This window comes from Amblyomma maculatum, chromosome 2 (assembly GCF_055883805.1).
Source record: "Amblyomma maculatum isolate TAMU_Amacu chromosome 2, ASM5588380v1, whole genome shotgun sequence".
Taxonomy (NCBI): domain Eukaryota; kingdom Metazoa; phylum Arthropoda; class Arachnida; order Ixodida; family Ixodidae; genus Amblyomma; species Amblyomma maculatum.
In genome coordinates, this window is record NC_139345.1 from 197,933,923 (window position 1) to 197,951,404 (window position 17,482).

At 44.8% G+C, this 17,482-nt stretch overlaps 1 protein-coding gene and 1 long non-coding RNA gene across 2 annotated transcripts in view; both read right to left on the bottom strand.

The window, feature by feature from the left end:
- Window positions 1-17,482, bottom strand: part of LOC146200875 (endothelin-converting enzyme 1-like) — a 182,286-nt gene that overhangs the window by 154,820 nt on the left and 9,984 nt on the right. The window lies entirely within an intron of this gene.
- On the bottom strand, window positions 6,763-14,146 carry LOC146200877 (uncharacterized). Its single transcript, XR_014704855.1, has 3 exons — window positions 13,991-14,146; window positions 11,967-12,117; window positions 6,763-7,115 (listed from the first exon to the last, which is right to left on the bottom strand). It is a non-coding gene; the product is annotated as an uncharacterized LOC146200877 (long non-coding RNA).

Consider the following 17,482-nt stretch of genomic DNA (forward strand, 5'->3'; position numbering starts at 1 on the left):
CGCTGTGCACAAGTTTCGACCATGCCTATATGGACGCTACTTCACCATAGTTACTGACCACCATTCATTATGCTGGCTTATCGGACTTCGCGATCCATCTAGTCGTCTGGCGCGCTGGGCATTATGCCTACAAGAATACACCTTTGGATGTGGCGTACAAGAGTGGATGACATCACAGTGATGCAGACTGCTTGTCACGGCATCCATTGCCGACTTCCGTTAACGATGAAGACGGCTTCGACGGGTGTTTAGCCTTAATCGCGTCGACATTTCCTAGTATGGCGACCTTTAGGCGAGAACATGCAACGACCGGTCGCTACAGCCTCTTATACAAGAGGCAGAAGGAAGAGCAGAGTCAACGCAGTTTACAATTGAAGATGGTGTTTTGTTCAAGACGAACTACTCAGTTGACGGTGCTGCCCTCCTGTTGGTCGTCCCAAAAGGTCTCCGTGCACAAATTTTACATGCCATGCACGATGATATTACCTCTGGACATCTAGGATTCTGTGGTACCCTGCACCGAATTGGCCAGCGTTTTATTGGCCACAAATTTATAAGACCACCAAGCAATACGTTGTGACATGTGAAAAATACCAACGACTTAAGACACGCACCACCACGCTGGCCGGACCTTTGCAAACCGTCAAGCCACCTACCTCACCTTTTGAAACGATTGGAATTGACCTGCTCGGTCCTTTTCCAAAGCCTGTAGAGGGCTGCCGCTGGGTTATCGTCCGCGTTGACTATCTTACGAGATACGCGGAGGCTACTGCTCTCACTACCGCAAAGGCTGCTGATGTTTCGTCGTTTCTTTTGCATTCCGTTATTCTTCGCCATGGCGCACCCCGTGTTATTATACGTGATCGTGGTCGGCAATTCACTGCTGATGTCGTGGAAGAAATGCTCTAACTTTGTGGTTCACACTACAGACGCTTGACACCGTATCATCCGCAGACCAACGGTCTCACCGAGCGTACCAACCGCACCTTGACAACCATGCTGTCCATGTACATCTCGTCTGACCATCGCAACTGAGATTCAGTGCTACCGTATGTGACGTACGCTTATAACACTGCAAATTATGAAGTTACCGGCTATCCTCCTTTCTATTTGCTCTATGCAAGACCTTCCCACGTTTTTTTATACACCATCTTGCCATTTTCCCCCAACTACGATGCAGCTGTTTCCCAGATACTATGCCGTGCCGAAACGCCCATCGTATAGCCCGCTCACGAACACTGGCTTCTCAAAGCAGCTCGAAAGAACACAACGATCTGCATCATCGTGCAGTGGCTTACTTCCCTGGAGACTACGTCTGGCTTTGGACGCCTATTCGCAAGCGAGGATTCAATGCATATGGCAGATTAGATTCCCCATAATCTCTAATGAGTGATAACAACATTTTGACATTAGAAACGAGAAGAATGATTTCCAGATCGCGGTTTCTGTATCGGCTTTGCAATCACCAACTTGATATCAATGCACAATTGTTCATTCATCCACGCGTGGGTTGTCCAACCCGACACTCCCATCATCACAACTTGGAACCAATCTTTGCCCGTACTAACAGATTGAAGAACTCTTTTTTCCGCGCACTGTCCCCCAGTGGAATGCACTTCCAAAAGATGTTTTCTCCGCTAATAATGTAACAGTTTTTGAAGAAGGTGTACGAAAAGCCCTGCTTTGATTTTTTGCTTCCCTATTTGCTGATTCAATTTTTTTACCATCATATGTTTGCACTGTACCCTGTTCGTTTTATATTTTTGCTTGCCGATGGTGGCGCTGAAATGCATTTTTTGTCCTGTATTGCCCTCCTGCTTGGTCTATATTGACTGCAATATGTTCTAAATAAAATAAATAAATATGAGAAATTTCTTTGCAAGTACGATGGCCTCTTCATCTGTTGGACCAACTGAATGACGTGAATTACGTTATCGCCAAAGTCACGACGAATAACCGCCAACCCCGCAAGACACGAGTTGTTCATTTGGCTCGCATGAAGCGCTGCCATCTTCGATCTACCTAATTTTCTCGAGGACGAGAATCGCTTGCCCGGTCGCTATATATATATATATATATATATATATATATATATATATATATATATATATATATATATGTATACTGCCACACCGCTGACCTTCTTCTGGCGCCACCAAGTGACCGAATGTCTTGGGCACGTGGCTAAGCGTCATCCTCGTCTCTCTCGAATTTCGCTTGATTAAAAAGGGCCAGCTCTGTGGTTGTGCTGCTTGCTAGGTGTGTTGGTGACATTTGGTGGATTGTGCAGGATAAGATCCCATGTATGTTGCCCCCGAAGACGTCAGTGACGCTGCTCATGAACGCGTGGACGCGACGCCTGTCCATAAAGCCAGCCGTCGCCTTTGAGGCCTACAACCTAAGTTTGAACCGCTGTCCACCCCACTACGAACCATGACATCCACGACGAGCAGCCAGACAAGTCAGCCTTCCAGCAACGCCCCACCGTTCGTCCTTCTCGCACCGCGATCACCGCCATCATTTCATGGTGACCGGTTAGAGGATGTGGAAGACTGGTTGGCCAGTTTTGACCGTGTGGCTGCATTTAAGCAATGGGACGACGAGCGGAATGTATTGAATGTGTACTTCGCGCTGCAAGACTCGGCCAAGACGTGGTTTGAGAAACATGAGGCGTCCTTTGTCAACTGGGCAGCCTTTCGCCGTGGGTTGCTTACAACATTCAGCTCGAGTGCGCGCAAAGAAAACGCTGAGATTGCAATTCGCTCAAGGTCTCAACAGTCAATTGAGAGTGTGGCCATGTTTGTCGAGGACCTGACGCGGCTTTTCAATCGGGCCGACCCTACCATGCCTGAGGCAACGAAGGTACGGCACCTCATGCGCGGGGTGAAGGAGCAGTTGTTCGCTGGCCTCATTAAAAGCTACCAGCATGGAACGTTTCCTGCAGGAACGAAGTACCCAACACGGCCGCCAGGCAAGCGTAGCGGCCACACCCTGCTGCGCCTGTGCCAGCAGCCAGGGATGAAGCATTGCGGGAGTTTGTGAGGAGCATTGTCCGCGAAGAGCTGCAAAACCTCAACTTGAATGCTCCCTCTGCAAAGAATTATTCTACCGTGGACGTCATCCGTGATGAAATTCGGCGAGCGGTGCAGCCACCACCACCACCAGCACCACAACCGGAGCCATGCGTCATGACTTATAGTGACGTCTTACGTCGACCTGCCCCCGCGCCAGATCCATTCTGTCCCGTTGTCAGACCACCACCTCGCTACATGCGCCCCGTCGAGCAGCAACAAGATCTGCGCCCCATCGAGCCGCAGCAATACCAGCGTCCCGCTATCAGCAAGGCACATTTGTGGCGCACGCCCAACAGACGGCCGCTCTGTTATCACTGCGGCGAACCTGGTCACATTCTTCGCAATTGCCCATACCGGAAAATAGGCTTGAGAGGATTTCCACCAAACGCGCCTCGACCCCGCTATGGAGAAAGACCACAGGAGATTGAGGAATACTTGGCTGCTAACGAGATGCAGCCAATGTCCCCACAACGGCGGTCGCGATCGACATCTCCGAGGCGTTTTGCTTCGCCCAGTCGGTACTCCTCCTCTGGGAAATTCAGAGGCACGTCCCCTAACCGGGAAAACTAAACACGACGACCTCCGGGGGTGGGCCGCCGCTACGTCTCAGATTAAACGGCCTCCACCCGACGATTTGACGCGACGTCCGGAGCGGCAACGACCCGATCCGATGAACTTACCGACGTGTTGCGAACGCATTGTTTCCGGGGAGAGTTTTGTAATTGCCGACAGTTGTGATGTGACCGCACTTGTGGATACCGGCGCCGATTTCTCCGTCATGAGCAGCCAGCTAGCAACGGTACTCCGTAAGGTTCTGACGCCTTGGTCTAGGCCAATGATGCGTACCGCCGGTGGTCATGTAATGACGCCGATTGGCATGTGCACTAGTCGCATAGAGATCTGAGGTTTTAATTCACTGGTACATTTGCCGTATTACAAGAGTGCTGCAAAGATCTGATTCTCGGCATGGATTTTCTTCAAGAGTATGGTGCTGTTATAGACCTTCGGGAGCAGCTCATGGTATCGTTTTCAACCAAGCTAGCCGTTGATAGCAACACGGACTTCTGGAAAACGATGTTGCGAGTCTGTGACGACCACATGACGATCCCTCCGCATGCGAGCAAGTTCGTCACAGTCGAATGTGATCACAGCACCGGCACGCGTGACATTGCTGAAGCTAACATTTCAATGCATCTAACTCGACAAGTTTGTGTAGCTGGGGGCCTTGTCGAACTTGTCCGTGGCCAAGCCGAAGTGCTAGTGACAAACTTCACATGTGAACCCCAACATTTGACAGCGAACACGACGTCGCCTATTTTGAAGAACTTGGAGAATGTACAGGATAGTACGCTTTATACAACACATCAGACCTCGACAATGCGACGCCTACAGCCATTCAGACTGATGTGAACCCGCACCTCTTGCGCAGTGAGAAACGCTGCATAGAGAATCTGGTCAATTCGTTCCACGATTGTTTTGCATCAACCTCCAAGGTCCGACAGACGCCACTAACGAAGCACCGAATTATAGTTGCCGATGACCAACGTCCACTATGTCAGCGTCCTTACCGGGTGTCTTCAAAAGAACGTGATACCATCCGCCGCCAAGGAACAGAAATGCTCCAGGACGACATTATTCAACCGTCCACAAGCCCCTGGTCTTCGCCTGCTGTCCTCGTTGCGAAGAAGGATGGAACCTTGAGTTTCTGCGTGGATTACAGGCGCCTCAACAACGTCATGAAAAAAGATGTGTACCCCCTGCCACGCATAGACGATTCCCTCGATCGCCTTCGCCATGCCACTTACATTTCGTCCCTTGACCTCCGCAGTGGATATTGGAAAATAAAGGTTGACGAGCGAGACCGTGAGAAGACCGCTTTTATTCCGCCGGACAGTTTGTGTGAGTTTAGAGTGCTCCCGTTTGGCCTGTGGTCGGCCCCTGCCACATTTCAACGAATGATGGACACTACTCTCTGGTCTGAAGTGGCAGTCATGCCTAGTATATCTCGACGACGTGTTTTTCTCGGACACGTTCGATGAGCACCTGAAACGTTTGCGCGCTGTCTTCGAGGCGATCCGATCTGCCGGCCTCTCTCTAAAACCCGAAAAATGCCACTTTGCTTCTAACGAGCTGAAATTTCTTGACCACATTGTCAGCGCTCGAGGTGTTAGCCCAGACTCAGAGAAGACGGCCGCTGTCTCTTCATTCCCCAAACCAGCGGATAAACGAAGCTTGCGTCTATTTGTCGGCCTCTGTGCGTACTATCGTCGCTTTGTTAACAATTTCTCCAAGATCGCTGAGCCTCCGACCCGCCTCACAAAAGACGCCGAGCCGTTCTTTTGGGGCCCCGGCCAGGAAAACGCTTTCACGGAACCCATGTCCCGTCTCCAATGTACGCCAATACTTGGCCACTTCGACGAAGAGGCCGACACGGAACTGCACACGGATGCCAGTAACGTTGGCCTCGGTGCGGTTCTTGTTCAGTGGCAGGATGGTGCAGAACGTGTCATTGCTTACGCCAGTCGCACTTTGTCCCGTTCTGAAGTTAATTATTTAACTACCGAAAAAGAGTGCCTCGCTGTTGTGTGGGCAGTCATGAAATTTCGTCCGTACTTGTACGGTCGTCCGTTTCATGTCGTGAGCGACCATCACTCTCTGTGTTGGCTGGCAAACCTGAAAGATCCATCGGGTCGGCTTGCTCTATGGAGCCTTCGGTTGCAAGAATTTGACGTTACAATCGTGCACAAGTCTGGCAAGAAACACAATGATGCTGACTGTCTGTCCCTTGCCCCTACTCCCTGCCATGCGGACGGCTCCAACGACGATTCCGCTTTCCTCGGTGTTATTGCGACGTCCACCTTATCCCGAAAGCAGCGGGCTGACTGAACTTTTGTCCCTCATTGAATACCTCGAAGGAACCATGTCATCTCCTCCTCAGCTCTTCAGGAGCGGACTGTAGTCATTTTGCCTGCGCGATTGTGTGCTCTACAAGAGGAACTACGGTCCAGCAGAAGCTGCTTATCTGCTTGTAGTACCCACAACGCTACATAACGAAGTTCTTCGTGCGTGCCACGACCCAAGCAGCACACCAGCATTGGTCCAACAATGGTTCATCACTGGAAAAGAATGGCATCAATATTGGACTGATATTGGCATTTGGGCATTCTACCACATTCTCCATTCTTGGCCCATCTTTCGTTCCAAGATTGGTCCAGTGTTCAACCAAGCTGGAGCCACCAATGTAGGCACAATATTAGACTTTCCATTCATGCACCATGCTTCTTGCCAATACTGTCCAGCATTATACCATCATTGTATTACCAATATTTGTTTAATACCAGCTATTCCATTGATGGCCCATTGTCAATGCCATATCATACCAATGGTTAGCCATTGCAGGTGCACTGGCTACTCCATTCATGCCGCATATTGTCGATACCAATATTAATCCAATGGTTTATGGGTACACCGGCTACTCCATTCATGTGCCATTGATGATGTCAAGATTACACATTTTGTGGCACTGCCTGTGCAGGCCATAAAATGCGGCCTTTTTCATTCTAGCCATATTCGTGACAGCACATCGAACTTGCTGGGACAATAATGGCCTTATCAAATAGGAGTGGCCATATAAATTCAAATTGTTGCTCATGAGCAACCAGTAGATATTCACAAAACAAGGGCATGGTTCACAAAAAGATAATATTTATTGCAATTGTTACTATAGACGGCAGTTGTTACTAGCCAGCGCTGAGGGCACACACAGCAGCAGTTAGCGGGGCAGTGGCAGGGTTGGTCAGGGCAGGGCGGGCTCTCGGGAAGTGGAAGGGGCCAGGGAGCTGGAGGGCACACTCATAGGCGTAGTGAGGGGGCTGACCCTGCAATTGCATTCACAGGTGGCATGCCTGGTTCGCCAGGGGAGGTTTCAGCATAACGCCTTTTTCTTCCACCCCCCCCCCCTGTCACAGGAACCAGGCAGCCACCTGCGAATAAATGCGTGTGCCTCCAAATCGTCCACCCCAACTTTTTCGCAAATGGCACCTGCACAAAAACAATGAGGAAACAAAATTTACAACACTATTACGAGGCATATAAAATCGCGCGCATTATTTTAGGAAGATGTAGAAAATTCCAGGATTCATGTACCGAAATTTATGGTCAATGAGAAACACTATACTGATGAGTTCCAGACTAGTTTCAGCTGCCTTGGGTTTATTAGGATGAAAGACGCACATACATTGCATAGCATGCGCCCTGTTGCATTTTGATCGCCTCCACAGCAATACGGCTGAGACAGCCAGTGTTTCATCCCACACTAGGAATTAGTGCTTGATTATCGGCTGTCTCCGCATATGACTGGCGCGCTAGTTTTTTGCCGCTACTACGCTTTCTGCGATGTGCAAACAGTTTATACTAATAATCGTTACCAAAAGAATGTTCGGCGACCATTTTCATTTTTTTTAAATGGCTAGATATAATATACACAAGCGATCTAAGCCCACGACTGCTGCACTGGCCGCTGGTTAGCTGATATACGCTTTTGACTGGTTTTGTGGGTAGTTCACTTAAACGGGAGCTCACTTAAACGGGTAGCTCACAGGTGCATCATTTTTACACATATACTGCTTGTCCAAGCAAATTTGATCCAAGGGATAAAAAAAACATTTCGGAGCCAGGCAAAGGAAACCAGATATATATTGCTGGAAGCTACCTTGAGCGCCACAGAAAAGGTTTTGTTTGGAATCCTTATTGACATTATTTACCTAAATTACTGATTAATGACTTACACAATAAATGGTGTTGCTACTTTGAAGAGTACCGGCACAATCCACGTTTGATTATTTGTGATAAAGAACCCTCACGTCTGCATTTTGAACGCCAGATACAATAGGAAACCACGAAAATACAGAAATCTGATTCCCGGACAATACAATTGAGGACTTGGCTTGGCTCGACAGCCCTGTGTAGCGTTAGACCTACAAGTTGCCTATGGTTTCTTCGTCCGCGCCAGCACATCGTCCAACAAGACTGTATTTGTATTTTACAGCTGAAAAATACTGTTAAACTCATTTATATCCTTACCGCTTTGTAGTCATTGTCCGCATTGCAAAGTTCGGAGCGCTCATTGTAACTCGAGCCTTCATGTGCGCCAAAGGGCCGACGCGAAGCAACCATCGCCAGCATATCACCCTTACTCATGCATGGGGCTAGCAATCTTAGCGGCAGGTTGTTTTGTCCGCTCAAAATCATGTTGTGAGCAGCACAGTTGAGGTGCGCGAATGGGCTGGTAACGGTTTCGGTATCTACATAACCCGGAATTTATCTACAGCTGGAAAAAAAGGTACACATGAGGTTTCTAACCGCAAATATTGAAACAGGGGTTTCCGAACGTGCTCACCGACTTTGTAAGTCCTATTTATTGTCTAAAGTGAATATTTAGTACTTGAAGCGAATAACCTCACTTCCCCACGTACAAAATAAAAATTTTCTGCGCTGTCCTAAGTGGCTGCCAGCAATGCACCACCGGTTTCCATCGTCTGTTTCTAATGGTTTATTTATAACCCTTGGCTCAAGCTATGGGGCGCAGGAGGTGTAATGTAGCTTGAATAAAACCTGCAAGAGATCATATATATATGGGTAGATTTGTAAGGTTTACAGATTTCACTTACAAATTCTACAGGAATCGCGTCACTGCGGCCTTTCTTTAAAATTGACACGTAATAGCGCTATATTCGTGGCTAAAATAAAGTAATCAACGCATTAATTCAGCTTAGCAAATGCAGCTGTAACAGAAAGTGAGGGCTGGCTACACCTAAGGTGTGCCTAGCTTTCTAATTTTCTTAGATGGCACAACCGTTCGAAATATGGAATATTAAAAAAAGCCCTTGATATTGGCTTTCTCACAGCGTATTATGGGTGCCTTAGATAAGAAACATAATCGAGGTCCCATGGCCATCTTTCGTTTCCAATGAAATTCTTATATGTGGTGGGCAAGTATCTAGGCACAAAATAATTAACCTTAGTTTTTCAAGATACGCGTAGTTTCCTCGAAAAAAAAACAATTGTATGGTATATCTCTAGAGGTAGAAAACGCTGTTTTTGCCATTTCAAAATGTTGCAAGTTTGGATGCCATGATTTTGTCATCTGCTCTTTTTTACTCACTAAATATATTCAGGTTTTATATTTACAAACACTATTAGAAACCTATTTTGTTTTTGCAGTTGTGTTATTAAAAAATCGCAAACTTTTCTTCAGGAGCAATACGCTGCAAATATATTCATTTTTAACCTTATGTACTGGCATATGATGCATTAGGTTGGTTGCACTAAATATGTTTTCACTTCCTGACGCATGTTCTTAATTCCAGGCAGTATCTGGAGCTCCAGACCACTAGGTGTGTTCTCCACAACGCATCAAAATTGCTCAGAATTCGAAAACAGCAGTAAAGGGCAAATTTGCTGCAATTAAAAAAAGATCATCTTCGATTTTCATTCAAATCCCTCTCAAAAATCTTCAGTACCTCAAAAATATCACGGACTAAAAAGTGTTGCGTTATACTGTTTAAAAATATAACATTAAATATTAAACCGAGTGCTTGTGCTGATAATGGCCAAACTCAGCCTGCATTCTTGCAAGATCCAATAATATCTTGGCACAGAAACTATTTTTCTACATTATCTAGGTTCCATTCTTTATTTCTGAAAAAATTTGAAGCTCTAGATTTGTGTGTGTATCTGCATATTATTTTGAAATTGGACAAAAGTAAGAAAATGGTAAAATAAGGAAAACTGATTAGAATTGAAGAAACGGCCGCAACATCAATTTTTATCAAAATCTGTGGAAACAATGCAAAGTACTTTGTTAATTTGAGTCAGTAAATATATTTAATTCTGCAAAATGTAATATTAGAAATATACAAATGCTTGTTTTTGTTCTATAGATGTGCTTATATGGCTCCCCCTTATGGAATAGGCATCAAAACTTCAATTTAGTATTTGCTTAATTTAGTTACATTTTACCCTAAGTAAAATTTAAAACATTGTCAGCGCTTAACACCGTTTTTCTGCTTCTGGGACAAATACTTAATATAGCTTAAAATGGTATTAATTCACTATTTCTGTCAATTTCATGGCAGAACGCAAGTGAAGGCTGAACTTTTTCTCTGTCCTGCATTCTTTTTTATTGCTAGGTGCAATAGTATTCAATCTAGGTTATTAATATATTATTGCATTTGTCATCTTTGCCCACCACTAACAATACTATATTTTTGAAGATGATTTTTCAATGTGTAATTTTTATAATTACAATCTTAAGCAAATCGCTTTCCAGCATAATACTTTTGGTGGCGCTACAGAGAACACACATAGCAGCTTAGAGCTCCAAATTCTGCCTTAAATTAACAATATGACCTGAGTAATAAACACAGAATATTTTAGTGCAAACAACGCAATGCGTCACGCCAGTATGTAAGGTTGAACATTAACATTTTTGTAGCGCGTTGTTCTTGAAGCAAAGTTTGCGATTTTTTACTAAATCAACTGCACCAATGAAACACACTTTTAATACTTCTTATACAAGTAAACGTTACCCAAATGCGGTGAGTAAAAAACAGTGGATGACAAAATTTTACGCAACCAGCCGGCCTCCAAACGTGCAACTTTTTGAAACGACAAAAACGGCGTTTTCCAGCTTTAGTGATAGGCGTTTTTTTTTTTTTTTTCGAGAATACTACGCCGCATCTGGCAAACCTAAGGGTCATTCCTTTGTGTCGAGACATTAGCCCACGACATATGAAAATTTAATTAAAAAAATGGTCATGGCACCACGATTACTGTTCCTGTCCGAAGACATCCATATTTGTTTTCATTTCGTCTCTTCAACAGGCTGGTTTAGCCAATGCGGTGAATAAAAATATCAGCGCATATATTAAAGATTTCCGCGCTATATGTTATACCTAAAGCTACCTATATTGTCACAACTGCCATACATTATTTGTAGCTGAAACATCACAAAAGGGATTCGATTGCAAATTGTTCGCTAGTTAAATAGACGTACGAGATGACACACGTATACTTTGTAGAATACAATTTAGGAAAGAGCAGATACAAACTACAGGCGAATAATGCTATGATATGGAGCATATGTATTACTCCGGTTAACAGTAAAAAAATCAACTTTTAACATATTAATATATTCGACAAACTATTGCATGCTCACATAGGAACACAATTAATGAGCTCATCCACGCATCTAATGTCTATGGGCATTAGACGTGTGGATGACTTCGTTTTATTCCAATTCGTGCGTCACTCAAAATAATTGAACGAGAAAAAAGTTAATGTGTACACAATTTTCAGTGAGTATACCACAAATTATACTAAGGTGCTTCATATATGTCACATCACCTAGCAAGTGAAATGGGATAACAGAAGTAATCAGACTCTAACCCTGATCAGCATTTTGCTTTTGCGCCATCTTTGTAAGTTTTTAGGCAGGCTTTTCCACTGATTATCCTCTTCTTTATACCCCTGTCACCCACAAGACACAAATCTTCTGGGGGTACCGAACTGTTGGTTTTCGCACCAGTGATACAACTTAATCGATCCATTTATACGTAGAAAACACTCTCGATGCGCACCTAAAAAAAATGAAAGCATGTATGTGTAGGCGAAATCATTCACCGGCGATTTAATAATATGATTTGAACAATAAAATCAAAGGATCACACTCGAAGTAACAAAAAAGTGATGGAGAGATAGGAATTGAAGCAATGAAAGGCGGTTGCTTTCTGCAAAAAGCCAATAGCAAGAGGTCCACCGTCTATAAGAATAGGCAATAAAAATAAGGCATATTTAAAGGTGCATGCAGCAGTTACAGTGATGCAGTGCTACCTTTTTTTTAGGCAGGCTTTTCCGCTGATTTTCTTCTTCTTTATTGCCCTTCCAACCACAGGACACATATCTTCTGGGGGTTGTCGGTTTTCGCACCAGTGATACAACTCAATCGATCCACTTCTACGTAGAAAACGCTCCCGATGCGCATCTAAAAAAATGAAAGCATGTATGTGCAGGCTAAATCATTCACACATGATAAAACAATATGATTTGAACAATGAAATCAAATGATCACACCCAGAGCAACAAGAAAGTGGTGGAGAGATAGAAATTGAAGCAATGAAAGACGGTTGCTTACTGAACAAAGCCTATAGTAAGAGGTCCTGCGTCTATAAGAATAGGCATTAAATTAAGGCACGTTTATAGGTGCATGTAGCAGTTAAAGTGATGCAGTGTTACCTTTCTGTTTCACTGCAGTGATTGGTATAAATATTACAGCAATTGCTAGGCATCTCAGGTAACCCCATTGAAAACTTCATCCAAAGTACCGAGGAGCAGTGGCGTGTTATTTGCAGCTGTTAACGGAAAGACAGGCTATCCTATGAGTGCATGCGCATTTCCTCCTTTTTGTATACTTGAATAAAAGCGACTGAACAGGGAGTGTTGTAAGAGGTGCAGCGTCCCTAGGAATGGGGAACAAAATTAAGTTTTAGTAAACAGAGGTACAAAAAGAAGCAAATATGCCTGCAATAATAGCATGATGGCCTACCTTTTGATCAACAGCTGTAAACAACCTGTCACTGCCAGTCGGTTCTTTAGATAGGCTTATCAATGCCAGAGCTTAAAGCTAAGAGCAATATGAGTAATGTTTATTGCGGTCACGGCCGTAAACAATTCTAGCGGAACACTCCATTACTGTAACTATTCAACCGTCCATTTATACATATCGTTCATTAAAGAACCATGCACATCATATTAAGTTGCTCTTTTCTACTCCCAAATGATTTCTTATAGGATTAGAATACGTGGATCGCTGCTTCGGTTTCAACATTCTTGCACGATGGCTATGGCGTGCACTTCATGCATACGGTACGGCACGTGAGGTACAAAGAGCTGTAATTGCCGAACAGGCGGACCTGACGTCCTGTCCCCTTTCGCCTGAAAGTGCGCGCCGTCATCGAGCGCTTCGCGAGCAATATTTCGGACGATATGGTTGCCTCATACCGGCCGTCAATGTTTTGTACATTGTGTCCCGCGTGCACGTTGTTTACTTTGCAGTGACAGGGACGCAGTGCACACACGGCTGATGTGCCTTTTTGCTTGTATTGTTATTTTCCCCCGCCCTCGAAGCGCGTCTGCGAAATCGCTCTCCTATTGTCGCCGCTTTCTGATAACGCCCTCACCTGAAGGCACGTGCTCAGAAGGGGGGCGTCGATTAAGAAAATTTTGAATAGGGGCTCACGCGCTGTTCACGGCTTTCAATTCCTCAATATGATATTAACCATTATAAAAGTGGAGGTTCATTATGACTTAATTATAGCCTAGTCATCAAGCGGCATCACGCACATGTCTGCCCCACTGTAAAATTCGCTTGCACAGACGGCACGAACAGTTTTCAAAACTTCGTCTGTACATCTGAAAACAAAAAACTGCCCTTAACCCTTAACAAAATCCAAAAACTGTGTGAACATGGCTTCCTGCGCGCAGAAGAGAGGCTGTCCAAAATATATGTACAAAGCCGGGCGCATAGTATCTGGTTACTAATTGATTGCGGCGCGCTGCACAGTCAAAAAACTGCGCAAATGGCTGCCTGCAGTGTTCTGTCACGTGTTGGTGGCATACACACCTGTTACGCACGGCTCCTCTATTTTCGGCGCAAATGCTATTCATATCGCAGCCAGCAAATAGGTCCACGCACTTATTGCTTGCATGTAACCCGGACGAAAATTCGCTTAGTTCTTGAAGTCATTCTTTCCCGCAGTTGTTTCGAGGAGAATAAGGAAAGAGAACATTTGGGACTGGTAGGAGATTATATAGAACCAATTATGAAGCAATGGCATGCTGCAAAGATATATACTCACGGTCTAAGATGACGGCGTTCACTGAGTCTGATAATGCCGATGGTATCCCGCCGTTGCTGTAATCCGTACTCTGGCGACATTTCACAGCTCAGCTATTCACTGATATGTAGCAAGCACCAACCGGAGCACATGGACATGTATAGGCGCAAGAGAAAATTATGCACAGCACAATGAAAAAGAAAAAATGAGGGAAGAAATTAAAGAAAGGTTTAAGAAGCTGTCACAAGTCTTGTAGCGTCTCCAACAAGCTCTGAAATGAACGCTTCGGGAGGAGGCCGCACAGCAGCGCAGCTGGGGATGCTGTCTGTTGTGTCTTGCACGTAGACGCGTAGGCGAGGGGGAACAACGACCCGCTCAACCAGCGCGTGATTCCCGCCGCGGTGTTGTGTTCGCAAGGGCTGCGCGTGGGAACGAAGGACCAACGACCCTCTCAACATTCCATTCCTACTTTACCCGGCCCTCTTCTGCTTGCACCGGCCAGCCGTGACTTCGGACCGTGCCGATGAGCGGCCGCCAGCGCGCACCGCTCGAGTCGAGTTCTAATAAATAGTTTTGTTTTGTGTGTTCGCAAACGCATTGTTTCTTCAAGCCAACCACGGACAAACATTTTCTAAAAAAATAGAAAGCCTCCCCATCTACCATCCACATTCTTGCGTAAATCCATACAGCTGGTGCATCGACAAATGCGCGCGTCCCCTCCCTTTCGCCACCTATGATCGAACAAAGGATGGTCGTTCGACCTTTTATATTTACTTCAAAATATTAATTATATACTGTTGCGTGATGACTGATTAATAATGTCAAAGAGGTGGAGTTCCGAGCTTCTCTTCTATTCTGGCCAACTTTGGTTATAGATTATACAAATTATGCTCAAGTTAGCTAGCTGAAATTTATCCGACTAAATATATACATGTTTTTATTTGTATTCAGTTAATGTTCGCTTTTCGGTTATGAGTAGATGTTTTTATAAAAATTCTCAACATCGGCCCAGGAAACGAAAATTTTCCTAATTTGCAGGCCTTTACTTCAGAAAAGGTTCATGGTAGAGCAGCAATAATTCCACGATATGTTCTCAGCATAATTATCCGCAAACAGCTAAAGCTCATATTTTTATGACATTTGGATACAGAGATACGATCGCGCTAATTTACAGAAAACAGCGAACATTGAAAATTTTTAGGAAAACAAAAACAGTTTTCACATTGTTTAAACTTTTTCCACCTATTCTACACTACCTCAGCTTTCAAAACCATTAAAACACCTTGCATAATTTTGTTGCGCAAGTGCAATACACAGATGTTTTTCGCAATCACCTTCACCTTAACGCGGATTGCACAAAAAGACGATAACGTTCAATGAGCAAGCAACGTATTCCAAATCATTTTAGTAGAATGAAAGAATTGGAAAGGGCATGGAAAACTGCCTCATTAAAACAGTGTTTGTAGGCTGCATTCGTTTTTTCGAATGACTCGACAGCGCACATTATTTTCATTCCTGTACAGTTTTTTTTATTCCTTTGCCACCGCCTAGCATGGTTGGAATGGTCAAACTCTAAACTAATAGGCGGAAAAAACTATTTTTTTTTGTTTATTGGCGATATATATGTTGTGCGCCATATAAATGTACCGGCGCCTTCATGCTCGTAGTCTGCACGAAAAACTCATTCTTTTTACCACCGTGTGAATGCCCAAAACTAAAATGGTAACCTCGCGAGTCTTCCGGCTTTTCATTTTCCAGTGATTGTGTCTAGAAAGTACACACATCGTATTCGGTCCTTTCTCCAGGTAAACAGACGATGCTGCGCGTAGTTCCTTATGGATAATACAAAAGCACTAGAACAAAAACATCGCTGAGAAAATGGTCATTTGTTCCTTCAACTTGAGGCAACGTTTTCCTTCTCGGCAATGAAAAAGCTACCTTCTAATCACTAATTTAATTTCACATGAACATGCTATGGCGACACGATTTTGTTTTTATGCGCGTTCTCACTGACAACTGGATTTGTACTATAGGTTACGTATAGATGCAGGGATGTAATCGGCGTCCAATACAGGCATATTGGGTCGTGAGTGCTAGCCGGTCTGGGGTATACAAATGTGGTCGCACGGTCGTGCTATCATTAGATATAATTGTGCGACAAACGTACGCGCCTGCGACGAAATCTGCATGCATGCCAATAGGCTAAAACCATAAACACATATAGCTGACCCCCAAAGGTGCGCCGCATATGACGAATCCAGACAGTTGCAGCGGTACGTTCTTGAATGCGTTATAGTAATTGTCGTCCCGTACGTGGTACTTGGTGAGGTCCGAACGATCGGCTGAAATGTTGTCGGAATTAAATGCCGCGCTTTGGCGTCCAGCGCACGTGTATTCAACCATAAAAATGGAGAATTTGTTTTGATTGAATGGTCAACGGAAAATATTCACTTCGGCAGCCCATTAAAGCTGCGTTTTTAGGATGGCAATGACATTTGCGAGATCAGGGGAAAAAGTGGTCCATCGTGGGCAGTTTTCATACAGGGATAGCTAATACTGGAAAAACACAAGACAAATTGCAATGGTCCATTACAGCCAGTTTAAAACAACGGAACGGTCAACGTCGGAAGAACACCGGACACCTTGGTCCATTGTAGCCAGTTTTAAAAACTGAACGGGCAACGCCGGAAGAACACTGGACAACATGGTCCATTGTAGCCAGTTTTAAAAAAGGAACGGCCAACGACGGCGGAACACAGGACAACTTGGTCCATTGTAGCCATCTTTAAAAAACTGAACATCCAATACTGGAAGAACAGAGGATAACATTGTCCATTGTAGCCATGTTTAACAACCGGAACATCCAATGCCGGAAGAACACAGGACAACTTGGTCCAATGTAGCCAGTTTTAAAAAACGGAAAATCCAATGACGGAGGAAGGCAGGACAGCTTGGCCCATTATAGCCAGTTTTAAAACCCGTGCGACCATTATTGGAGGAACAATGGCAATCTCGGTCCAACATAGACATTCTGTATGTACGGCAGTGCCAATATCGGGTACTCACTGTACATCTTGGCCCAAGCTAGCCAGTGTTGGCTACTGGCAGCGCCAACACTGGGAGAGCACTGGCTAGACTGGGCCATTGTTGGACATTGTGTTGACTGGCATGTCCTATGTTGGGAGCATGCTGGTTAGGCTGGCCCAATGTAGGGCCACTGCTTGCCGTCGTACTTACAACATTGGCCCAATGCTTTGTGCTGCCTGGGGATGACCTTTCTTACGGCCACCTCGGGTTTTCTCGCACATTGGCACGGATACGCCGAAAGTACTACTGGCCCAGGCTAGCTGCCGTTGTGCACCGTTGACATTCTCGTCTGTCTCGAATTTCGCTTGATTAAAAAGGGCCAGCTCGGTTGTTGTGCTGCTTGTTACGTGTGTTGGTGACAGTATATATATATATATATATATATATATATATATATATATATATATATATTCCTCATTTCCGCCT